Below are 12,864 nucleotides of genomic sequence, written 5' to 3'. Positions count from 1 at the left end.
ATCCAATCTAGCAGCAATGTTTTGGAGGAGGAAGTAGGGCTTGGGAATTCAAATCTGACTCTCCAACTTGAAATAAGAACCTTAGGAGCTATTAACATTGGCATGCAATATCACAGAAAGTACTGACCAGAATACTAGGTGTGCTCAAGCTGTTTCATGCATCCATCATTTGAGGATGCTTTAAAATTTAAAACACTTTTACATTGTGTTTTTTTTTTCTTTTCTGTTTTCTAACCTAAGCACTTACTTCAGCCAGTTTAAACCTTCCCCTCACCCCTCATTTCACATCCCAGAGCTGAATACAACCAAATGAGGCCACACGAACACCTAACAGCTTCATTGGAGCAGCCTATGTATAAAGAGGATGCTGATCTTGTCCAATGCAGCAGCTGCATCTCCAGTGGCCTGGAGCTTCACCGTCACTATGGAAACTGCCTTTGGCTTTGCCACAGAGACATCACAGCTGCTGTACCGTTGCCATCTCCAGCTTATGCAGCTTCCAGTACCTCGCAGTAAGCTGGAGCCGCCAGTCTGCACTGAGCAGCCAAAGCTGCCTGTCTATGGGATCCAGAGATAAGAGCAGCACACAGTGGTTTCTGCACAACTGACTTATACATGTGCCTTATAAATCCTACTAATCTGGGGGAAAGAGCAAGCTGGAAGCTGCCTGCAAGACACAGAATTGCTTTTTCTCACAATTAAGTGACTCCTGGCCTATCAACACCCATAGACTATGTGCTGATTTGCAAAGAAAAAAGAGTAGTGTGAAGTGTGCTGGGAAGGATTTTGTGGCAATTCAATGAACAAAGGAAACTAAGGCAGTCTTTCAGGAAAGAAAAGAGATGACAGGCCTCCTGGAACCAGGCATGCAGCTTAACAAATAAAAGCCAGGATCTTTTTTCCCCACATATATCCAGATTTCAGTTCTTTCTTTTCAGCGTCCTCCCAGACAGTCTCCCATTTTGAATTTAGTGAATGATTCGTATTCACAGAATCAGAGAATATCCTGAGTTGGAAGGGACTCCATAAGGATCATGGAGTCCAACCCCTGGATCCACACAGGGCCACTTAAATTCCAAACCCTATGTCTGAGAGCATTGTCAAACACTGCTTGAACTACAGCACTCGGGACTGTGCCCACCGCCCTCTGGTGCAGAACCTTTCCCTAACCCCCAGCTGCCCCTCCCCTGACACAGCTCCATGCCGTTCCCTCGGGCCCTGTCGCTGCCACCAGAGAGCAGAGCTCAGCGCTGCCCCTCTGCTCCCTGTGAGTAGCTGCTGCCGCCATGATGGCTCCCCTCAGCTCCTCTGCTCTGGGCTGAGCAAACCCAGGGACCTCAGCCACACTCCTCACACACCTTGCTCTCTCTATACCCGTCACTCTCTTCGTAGCCCTGCTTTGGCCACTCTCTAATAGCACTTTGTCCTTAAACTGTGGCACCCAAAACCACACTTTAAGATACACAAAGTAGAATAGCTGCCAGAGAGAGGCACTGAACACCAAGCTGTGTTCCAGCTCCAGTATCCACTCCAGTTTTAAAAGCAGTATGCAACCTAGACCTGTGTTCTTCCTTTGGCCCTCTGCCAGGCCCTGATAGGTTACCATGTCAGTGCACTGCCAAGCCCAAACATTCCAAAAACTTGTTTCTTCATTTATTCCAACTCTCCTTTCTCTACCTAGAGAGCCAAAAGTCATGGGAGGCCCTCTGCAGGGCCTCTCCTCTACTCCAGAAATTCTTTTTACCCAACTTTCCAATAGACCTGGTTGAGAGACACAATTTCAGTCATCTCAGTGCCGCAGTGAAATGAGATGGGCAACTGAGCACCAGACTTCAAAGGACTCCACTCACCCCATAACGGACACCTCTTGGCTTTATTTCACTCCGTAAGTAAAACTTCACTAGCCACTTTCACCTTAGTCAGACACACAACATTCTGGACAGCTTCCAGCTATCCCCTTAGTTTCTTTCTTAGCACTAAAGCCTTATTATTATTATCAGCAATGATTGTTGTTACCTCCACAACTTCACAACTGCAAACCTTATAATCAAGGCATTCATAGCTGACAGTTGATTTGGATATATCCTGGCCTTGCAAAATGGGCTGTTTAGCTCTACTGTAGTCTATTAGAGCATCCGTGTATTTGTAAGCTCATGTGCTGTATGGGCCATGCTGCCAGCAAACAATTGAGCCTGATCAAGATAAAACAGATCCTGTTCCTAAATTAAAAATGAAGTCTTGCCCAACTAAACCATGAAGTACAAGAAAAAAGAAGAGGCTTAGTTCAGAATGAACTACAGACTGCAAATTTAGCAAGAACAGCCAAGCTAATGCATGCAAAGACTGCCATATGAAGTACAACAAGCAGTGGAAGATGAAGACTCCATCTGACTGAACTTCTGCAGAAGTGGTATCTCAGCATTTTCCCCCTGAATCACTGTACCACGGGGACCTGACTCCAGCTCTCCAGCCCCTAAAATGTAAAATGTTACTTTGGACCCGCCAGCTGCCTTCTAAATCTTCTTGGGCATTTTTCATGCAAGCATTTAGGGAAAAATATTTATATTTATATTAGAGTCTGCAAAAAGTAAGAACAGGATGGGAAAAAAAAAAAGATTCCCGCGCATGCTGCAGAACCTAGTCTCTAGACTCTGCCAAAAAGTACACATACAGCTCCTCTGTGGTTAGCTTTCTCCCACTGAACTTTAAATTGGAGCAAGGTCATGATACTGTAAGCTGTCTGTGGGAGAGACTTTTTAGTCGTGTTCCTTTCTGCATATTTCTAGCTCCTTTCACTACACCACCAAGTCAATGAGCAGAATTAGAGCTCCCTAAAGGGCAAAGCTCAGGTGCTTTTTTCTATGTTGTTGTAGAACTTAACTGATCTAGAGTTTTAGTAGTTACAAGAATGAGAAAGAGCTACATTCAAATATTTAGATCTTCTTAAAAACAAAACAAAAATCTTCCCTTTCACTACACCTTCTTTAGAAACCCAGAACACTACTGGAAATTCATAAATGCACACATTTCCAAGTCCAGACGCAAAACAGTAGTTTCACAGTTGAACTGAAAGAACACAACTGAACAACACAAGCACTGTATGGATTCTAGTACACTTGTCTTTAAGAAGTGGGAATCAGTTTTAAATCCTTCTGCCTAGAAATGTTTGGATGTGGAACTTTAATTATGCGCATCCCAGTGACAAAAGCTCGCAGTCAGACGCTGCACCAAAACCTCTTTTCTGCCCCATAGGGAGCCGCAGCCCGCACTGAGCAGCTAAGAGCCTCCAGCTCTGCAGCACAAAAGCACTGCTGCTGCACAAATCAAATGGGGCTCTGGCTCCTCAGCACCACGATGCGAGGAACAGTCTGCTAACAATTCTAAACAGATGAAGGCTTTCCATTCCTTTGAACAGAATTTCTCACTGATCTTTAATCACACACCCATACACCAGCTCTGCGTGGCTCAGGATTGCCTGATTGCCAGGCATCCCAGCCCTTCTCAGAGTTACTTTCAGCTCTGCATCAGAGGAAAATAAAACTGTCTGCCAACACAGCGCGCAACCACCTCGATGTATGCAGCATGAGCAAGGGGCTTAACTCCGGGAGTGAGCAGTCCAACAACTTCGGCATTAACCTCCCCCAGACTTGCTGCATTTCAGACGTGCTGGGTTTCACCTGTATCCATAAAACAAGCTGTCAGCATTACTAATCTCCATCACAGGTGTATGGGAACAGCTAACAACTTCAGGACTAGGAAGCATGATGCCAACCAAGCAAATGCATACAGAAAATATGATGGTCTAGAAAGATTGAGGGTCCTGGTGCATTTCTGCTTGCCACCAAAAGGGCTTCAGATCTCAGCAGACTTCAGTGCTTCACTGTCCTTGCCTCAAGGTACCTTTGTAAAGTTGCTTTATATGCACCTGTAGGTATCTTTATCTCAAGGGAACAGAATGGCTCCAGGCTGCTAGCTGCAGAGCATGAGCATTCTCTCTCTTCGTGGCCCATATAAGCTAAAGCTGGCGAATTGCTCTCATACGCTGTCTGCTCAAGTGGTTTGTGTAACTGAATTTTGTACGGCCTCAGAGCCATCTGGTGCTGCTCTCAGCTGTATAGCATTCGCCTCAGAGCAGCATACCACCTCATAACCCAGGCATGTCCAACTCCCAGCCTGCGAGTAGCGCATGCCTGGCCCAGCCTGCCCTGCAGCTGCTGCCTGTCCCGCACCATCATGGAGGTGGGTCTGCCTGGCCCTGGGCACGCACGTATAGCTCACAACAGCCAAACACCAGTGGGATATTAACGCTGTATGAGCTGAAACCAGGGCACAGGGAGGGTGCAGTACAGTGCTAACTCAAGTCATGGCAAATAAGTTAATGCAATTTGATACTTTGGCTAAACAGACCTGAGAACAGTGAAAAATAAGCAGCTGCGCTTTCCGTTTTGAGAAAGGAATTCTATAATAGGTTTCCAGATTGCCAAAATAATCATTTGCGATTCTATTTTCAGTTGACATTAATACATTATCTGTGAATTTTCAAATGGAATGCATAGATTTGCTATCAGATATTCAACTCATAAATTTGATCGTGTCTCTTTACTAGACTTTTAAATACCTTTCTTACCAGAAAAAGATATCCCTTGCTTCACAATGACTCCTTATTCATGTCATCTCTTTTTGTCAGAATGTACAAGTGTGAACTGTTTTCAAGGATGAAGCACAGGAAGAATAGAAATTCATAAAAAAACCGACAAACACCTTGTCTCACTAAGAATCGCAACCACTGCCATCGAACAAGGGACTGATGCATTAGCTTCACAAGAACAAGGTCAAATACCCCACTAGTTTGATGTTTTTTTACTCTCTTTAAAAAATTAATAAAAAATTAAACCAAAAAAAGATTTGTTGCTTACATACATTAACTATATTATAAATTCTATATGCTGCCCGAGATAATTCCTCTTCACTCAGTGAGGCCCAGGCAAGCCAAGAGGTTGGACATCCATGTCCTAATCCTTAATAAGCCATTATTTCAGCTCTCTCCATAGCCCAGAACACTGTAAGGCTACGGCTAAGTAACTTGCCAAAGGTCAGACAGAGCACTCCAGCAGCAGCAGGAATCATAATCCAGACTTCAAAGCCCTATTTACTGAAAATTCTGACGTTTTTCTTTTTTAAACCATCCTTGGTTTGGTATGCATTCACTGGAAAGCACAAAGCTTAAGACTACCATTATGCCATATGTACCTGTCCTGCCTGTGTTCCTGCCCAGAGATCTCAGAACAGCACTCCAGTTGCATCTCCTTTATACAGCTGTTTCCAATGACGAAACCTTAGAATCGTTGAGCTATTTGTGGAGCTAAGCCTTACATCCTCTTTCTCAGTACTGAAACAGAAATTCAGCAGGAACAGGACTGGACTTCCACATAGGAGGTGGTCCTGCCCCATTGTGTGTAAAAAGAGGAACGTTTACATTCTCAAGTGAAGCTGCTTTCAGGTTCTGCTGAAGTTGGCAGCTTCTTGTTTTGTTCAGATATTTTCCCTCCCTCCTCCACCACATCTGGTTTGCCTTTCCCCCATTTCTTACATAGTTCCGCCTACTGATGTGTTTGTATATTGTCATCACACCAACTCCACTGAACATTTACACAACTATAAATGCTTGTGTATGTGTATATATTTACATGTTTGCAGTGCTTTGGTGTGGATAGCAGAGTGGCATTTCCAGTAGGGTGAAACTGAGTTGGCCACGCACATGTTGCTGCAGCTCATGGGGAGGTAAAAGGCAGTTCCAAGGCTGAGTTATGAAAGTACTGGTGGCTGGGTAAGGCAAGGCTCAAAGGACGTGTTTGCCCTCAATACTACAGCAAGTAGTGACGGGCAGTCTTTGATTGCAGACAAGCAGCAACAAAGATCTTGACAAATGGACAAAAACAGCCAATAGCTGAAGAGAACAATTGCACTGATTCATCTTCCCTGACCTGCTCTTCATGATTGTCCTAAAGGTGAGGTTCAGATTCAAGGATCTAAGATCCCCTTATAATGAAAGAAGCCGAAAAATGAGGCAGATGAATTCTGTCAAGGTGAAGGGCAGCTGTAATGGGGGAAGGGGGAATCTTTCGTTGCACAGTAAGAAAAAAAATAATAGCCTTGATCTTCGGATTATGAAAAGAGATGAAAGAAATATTAGTAAGTAAGCAAGAGGTCATTAAAGTGCTTGGATTAGTCACTTGAAACTGCACTCCATTTTGTCAGCCATTGCCTTTGATTCTGGCTAACCCTTCGTCCTGAACATTCCTCTCCTCTTCCCCTACCTTGTCCCCAGATTTTCTAGGAGCATGAAACAGTGCAACATATCTGAACTTTGGGGTTAACCTGCCCTCTAAAGCATGCAGTTTAAATTTCAGTACACTCAGTGTTAATTCTACATCTTTTCTGCTGTTTTTTCCTTCTTGTTTGTTTTGTTGTTTCTTTTTCCGGACGATCCTTTAACAGAAGAAAAACTTTCAGGGAATAGGAAATGCTCCATTTAGGTTACAAGAGGAAAAGCAGAAAGAGAAAACTGAAAGAGCCAAGAAGCAGGAGACAAAAATCAGGGAAAACTGATAGGAGTTACAAGGGAATGACAGAAGAATTGAGCAGTACAGTGAACAGTGACATCTTCTTGCAATGTTTTTTGTATTTTTATCTATATACAGACCCTTATATACACCTATGTATACACACACATATACATACACACACATACATATGTATATGGGATACCCAAATTTGAGGTTCATTTTGAGAGCAAACTTGGAATCACATTTTTAAAAGCTTGCACAGCATACAAATAAAAGAAATACGCTTTGGATCAAAACCAATTTATTCGGTCTCAGTTTAATTTTTCCTAAAGAAACATGCATTATTTTTTGTGCAGGTTATTTTATTTCCATAGCATGGAATCAGTTCGAGATTCTTTTGGTTGTAGCAATGAGGAAAAAGAAATCTTAAATACCTTTTGCTGTATAGAATAAGTGCAGCTCATAAACAGACATGCTTTAAGTTTTCTTGGAGCAGGATTGAGAAGTATCACTAAACTCTCACTGACTTCCCAGTCAAATATGAATCCTAATTTCCTTAAACACTTTTAAATCCACAGGCTTAACGTTAGTTACAAGTTGATGATCAAATTTTCAGAAGTTGTAGCAAAGCATTTTCTTGAGTCCCTAAGGTGATTTTTAGATTTCAGATCTTAGACTTTGTCCCAGAGAATAATGACTGCAAAGGCAGTCTAACAATCTAAAGCCTCTGCCATTCATAACCTAACCCAAAAGCACTGTCATCTGTCCTCCCCAAACCTTCTGTGGCTTCAGACCAGTATGGCAGTGAATTTCAAATACCACTAAACAGCTTTAAAGAAGCACCAGCAAAGAGATTAGGACTCAGAATTATGGTTTCTTATACAAAAATTCTGACAAGACTTAACATGAATAGAAGCACTACAGATTTTCTGTACTGACACATAAGCTACAGAAAACCCTTAAAAACCTGTGGCTAGCATTCTGCTTCAGTTGTCAGGATCAAGCGTATGATTTCTAAAAGTGTAAGCAATAAAAGTTTTGGTTAGATCTTTCATCTTTCATACATAAAAATGGTATCAAGTGAACTTCACTTTTGTTTTGTTTTTAATTCCTGCCTAGAGATTCCTTTCTTGGTAGGTGTCATTTGCATTGATCTAGACTTGCTCATTAAACTAGAGGAACGAGTTAATGCTTCTATTCACTTCAAATAACCTCTTTGTTTTCAAGAACCTGAAATTTCAGGAGGAGATCACTGTTTTGCCTGGGATGTGCTGCTCACTGTGGCTGTAGTGTACAGTCTGAACTTAGTTAAGCTGAGCGCCGAACTACAGGAGGGCCATCTCTACTGGAGCAGCCCAATAATTAGGGCTGAGATGAGCCCAGGCATAGCACACATCTGCTGAGTACATTATTTTTCTCAAGGACACTGCACCAACGCAGCTCAGGCACCAATCCCTCCAGTTCCTGACCACAACTACTTTGCTCCATAAAAAGAAGGACCATTAACTAAGATCACGCTGGCTCCCTGACCAGAGAGGTTTCTCGAGCCTGTGAAACATGACCCCAGCTGCGTTTAGAATCCCTATGAACAAGAAGCATTGTTGTTATTTTGGGATTTGTTTGTAACAGCTTCTACTGGGTAGCAGCAAATGAGGAAACCCCTCCAACACGGTCACAGTTGGTTTAGGAAGCCAGAAGAACCATTACAGGTAGGAATTAATCAACAATAACACAAAGAGAAACTACTGAACCACCAGTTACTGGTAGCTGCATGAAACCACTTTGCCCCTTCTGTGACTTGCATGCTTCATCCTGAGTGGGAATGCTAGAATATCTACACTCTAATTGTCTCCAATGATGCTTCAGGAGTGAGACTGTAAAATAAGTGACAGTTTGCTCAAATCAATTAAACCCCTGTGGCTTGATTAAAATCACATTTCCTGACAAGAAATCACTGTGCAGACTAAACACATTGACTTCCAAACCCTCATCATAGCAGAAATCCCAGCTTCTTAGGCGGAGCTTTCAGTGCACAGCATCATGGTCACTATGTATTGAAGCAATACCTGATGACAAAGCAGAAAAATATAGGGTATAGCATTGCTTCTGCTGATACCTGTTGCTTGGCAGGCAAACAACGTTGGTATCTGGCTCCTTGGCATCAGTCACTCTGCCAAATAGGAAAATAAGGTGTTGGGAGCCCAGGCATATTTGTGGTTCAGCTTCTTTCATTCGCAAAAAGCCCCTCCTTCAAAGCCCATTTCATATCACCATGTGTTGGAAGGCTGTTTATCTTATGAAATGTCTTAAAATGACAGACAACCTTTGTTCTTCTGTACAGACATCCCAGTGGAAGAAAATGTATCTATCTATATTTCTTCCCCTCCAAAAAAACACCCCAGTCCTGCAACAAAAGCAAGTCTGTGGTCTCAAGTGAGGGTGACAAGGGGGAGAAAAGGCTGCACAGCTTTTTCCCCAGCATGTTCCACAGACAGCCTCATACCAACAGGAGGATGCTTTCCCTCACCCTCCTTTCTCCCACTCCAGAAAACTAACTCTTCAGCCTTTCCTCAATACATTCAAAATCTACAAAACTGCAATGAACTCAACCCTTAAAAATGATGAAGTGTGCAACTACCTAAGCTATGCAAACTTCTGATCCTGTGTGTCACTACCCTTTGGTCTGGACTGAAGGGACAACTGTTTTCCGAGGCCAGCAGAAGGCATGCACTTGGGTGCCCATTGGCAGAAGAAGCATGCCAGCCCCTGCAGGACACGTTGCAGAAGGCACAGAAGGCAACTATGAATTTGAGGGTACAACAAAATCACAGATGTATGAATGAAAGACTCAGAGAATAGTGGCACATCTATGTAAAGCAGGCCACATGGCTCAGTGTGGTTCTCCGAGGCAGCAAGTGCTAGACACTTCTGAGGAATGTATCAAATTACGTATTCCAACTGTGGTTATGTTTACACACTATTTTAAGGAGGAAATTCCTTCCTGACCAAAGATGACGATCTTCCATGCTTTGAAAAACCTGAATGAAGATGAGTGGATAATTTTTATGCATTACCAAGTAACCACAAGCAATTTTCCAGCTCTCTAGCTCTCATAAATTTCTTCAAATCTTTAACACCAGGGACAAGAGTTGAGGGAAATTTTAAATTCTGATGAGCATTGAGTTACTACACCATCAGAACAGTAAAATCAGATCTATTTTTCTTTGATGTTTTCATACTGGAAAGATAATATCCAACTTCTACATTCTTCTGGGACTGTTGTGCTCACAATTTCCAGGTATGCTCATTCCTATCAGTGAAGTATCTCTCATGCCTTCTAAATAAGTTTCACTAAAACTATCTTCTGCTCCCCCTTGCTCCTCATAAGCCCGATTTTTCTTTTCCTCCGCACCTAACTCTACAATAAAACTTAGAGTGAAAAATTCTTTAAAGATCATTGTCTGCCATCTTAGCCAGTGCTCTGGACTCTGCACGAAGGAGAACTGAGGTGAAGCCATCAGCTGGTATAGTTTCAGCTGCAGAGCAGTGCTCTCAGCTAAGCCAGTAGAGACTCTGTTTCTTTGTAGAATGAATACAGAGTTCTTCAGAAAATCAAGCCAACCAATTACAAACATTATTTTATTCAGTGAAGTGACTGAAGCTTTACAAGAATGGTTTTGGCAGCAGCAAATACATGGACTATCATTAAGGACTCAACACTTACAGACTTTGTTTTCAAAAAAAAATGAAGCTATTTGTGTTGCATTAGTGCAGAAAAGGAATTGAAATGCAAAAGAATATATACTGTAAGCCTTTGTAAAATATTGACATATTTGGGGAAAAAACCTAGCACTACTGATCTAAAGCAGAATTTAAACACTATATGAGATATTCTGATCGAAGTCTTCCTACAGTCTGCAAAGAATAGCAGTTTTGTAGCAGTCTCCTGTATCTGGCTGTGTATTGGTTAACCAATGGATCTTCTAAACAGGACTGTGTAACACACATCACTTTTCACTTATGACAGTAGCGCTGCTTGGCAAAAAGGACAATTGGTACTTGTCACTTGTGTTAAGCGTTACAGACACTTGGAACACAATCATGGATGGCTGTTGGAATTGAAGTTATGCTGATGCACAAAGCAGGGCCTCAAATCTTTGTGCTTTAGGACTACTGTCAATGGACTGCTAGCCAAATAAAGCTATAGAAAAATCAATTCTAATTCTCTCCACCCAGTGGCAATGGACATATTCCTCCTTGCTAATAGCATTATCAAAAAGTCCATAAAAGTTCCTTTGAAGTGGTTAATCATTAGCGGATGTAACTTCATTTTTTGAAAATGTTAAGATTTAGATATGATTTAAACAAGCAATGAAAAAAGCCTGGTATGTAAGGAACAATTCATCCTAAGAGATGTCTTCAGCTGGTGGACTTTCCCCACTGAAATTCAAGGGAGCACTGCACAGAATGCTCTTCTCTAAGACTCAATTGATTCCCCAGAGGAAGTCCAGTCTGCAGCACTCACAGCATACTAGAATATTACAGATGCACCTTTCTGTTGTGTTCCATCTCAATGCCTGTACAGAATAGGCCAAAGGCCTGCACATAAGCATAGTCTCTTCTGCCAGCTAACATATTCACCTCTACACTGTACACACAAGTAATAAAGCCCAGGGCAGACACCTAGATCCACAGTGCGCTTCCAGACGGTCTTCCAAAGCAACTGATGCTACTATCTAATTTGTAGCAATTTGTGCTACAAATGTATCAACCAGAAAACAGATTGCAGGCGTGCCAACAGAGTAACACAACTCTGTTCTTCAAGCAAAGGCTAATGGCCAAAGCTAAATCATAAGCCTTGTAAGCCTCTGGTTTATTAACAAGGCAACCTAGAGGGACCTAAAAGTCATGGGAACACATCCCACAGATCCTGAAGTCTGCACAGGTACATACAGCAAATTCGTTCCAGTGCAAGAACATATTTGCAGCATGATGTTCACATCGGCAGGCCAAACTCTGTAACTACACCCCAAAGTTATTGATATAGCAAGAAAGGCTACCCTGTGAGGAGCCTCTATATAGAACCTGGAATATTCAGAGGCTGAATTTTCTCTCAGCTGAGGATCAAGTACCAGGTAAAGGGATGGACAGGTATATTGCATGCAATTAGATGTCACTTTAGGTCCCACATATTCTTCTGAGGAAAACCAACCATCAGTATGCTTTATGACATTCAAACAGAGAAGATGACAGAATTGTTATCTCAAGAAACTGTAAAACTTTTCTTGCCGCATGATGTGATACAGTACTTAAACTCCAAGGCTGCTAGTTGGGCTGCTTTTGTCAATGACATTAACTATACAAATTAGATCTAATTATACTGATTTAGGCCACACAAATCTTAGCACTTGGGTTACTGTGGTGGAATATCAGCCTTATTGCTTAACATATTTTCTAAAGGCAATGAATTTGGCTATTTTTATGCTTCCAGGAGCAGGAAGGATATTCTGACCATGCTGACATTAGTGGCCCTGCCCCACAGATGCATTTAGCTCACTTTGTGCACTGATGAGAGAAGGCAGCAGAGTGCATCCACCTTGTGAGCCTCCTTCTCTTCACTCCTTCCTGAGAGCACAGAACTGCATGCAGCCATCACAAACAGTGCATTACAAGAATTTTTGTCTTTGCAGTCAAAGGCAGAATAACAGACATAAGGTGGGGATATGCTGAGCCAATGGCACGGTATATTAAGAAGTCTTCCAGCTTCCGTTTCATAGCAAAAAAAAATGTTGATAAGCCTGAAGCCAGCAGCTGCTGCCAGCAGCATACGGCCTTCCTTCCCTTGGGGACACCTGCTGAGCTGCTGCCTCTTTAATATTAGATTAAAACAGTGGCTTTCCACATAATGAATTATGTATCTACAGTGATACTGTGATACACAGGGAGCCAGAGAAGATAAGCTCTGGAAACAGAAGAACCATTTGGTCTAATGGTCTACACGGCTGGAAAAAGTCACAGATGGCTTCACGATTTGTCTGAACCCCAGTCTGGTAACAGAAGGTATTGGGCACATGTGGCAGCTGCTTCCTCTTTCCTTCCCTATTTGTTATTGAGAGCAAGTGTGAACTTGAAAGCCCCTAAAAGAGCATATAAGGAGGGGAAAATGAACTCAGAGCTTTAAGCTTCCGCATCTTATGACTGTAACCGATTTTTAAGACAAAGGTTGCTTTTCACTATTATTTTTATTTCAGTGGTCCACATCATGAAAGTGAAAACACATAGATATCAATATACTGAT

At 42.3% G+C, this 12,864-nt stretch overlaps 1 protein-coding gene across 9 annotated transcripts in view; it reads right to left on the bottom strand.

Annotated features, from left to right (window-relative positions):
* Window positions 1-12,864, bottom strand: part of ARHGAP22 (Rho GTPase activating protein 22) — a 149,988-nt gene that overhangs the window by 38,774 nt on the left and 98,350 nt on the right. The gene's annotated exons all lie outside the window — the stretch shown is intronic.

Source organism: Numida meleagris, chromosome 5 (assembly GCF_002078875.1).
Source record: "Numida meleagris isolate 19003 breed g44 Domestic line chromosome 5, NumMel1.0, whole genome shotgun sequence".
Classification (NCBI taxonomy): domain Eukaryota; kingdom Metazoa; phylum Chordata; class Aves; order Galliformes; family Numididae; genus Numida; species Numida meleagris.
The sequence above is the reverse complement of the archived record's forward strand: the minus strand, read 5'-3'. Positions and strand labels throughout refer to the sequence as shown.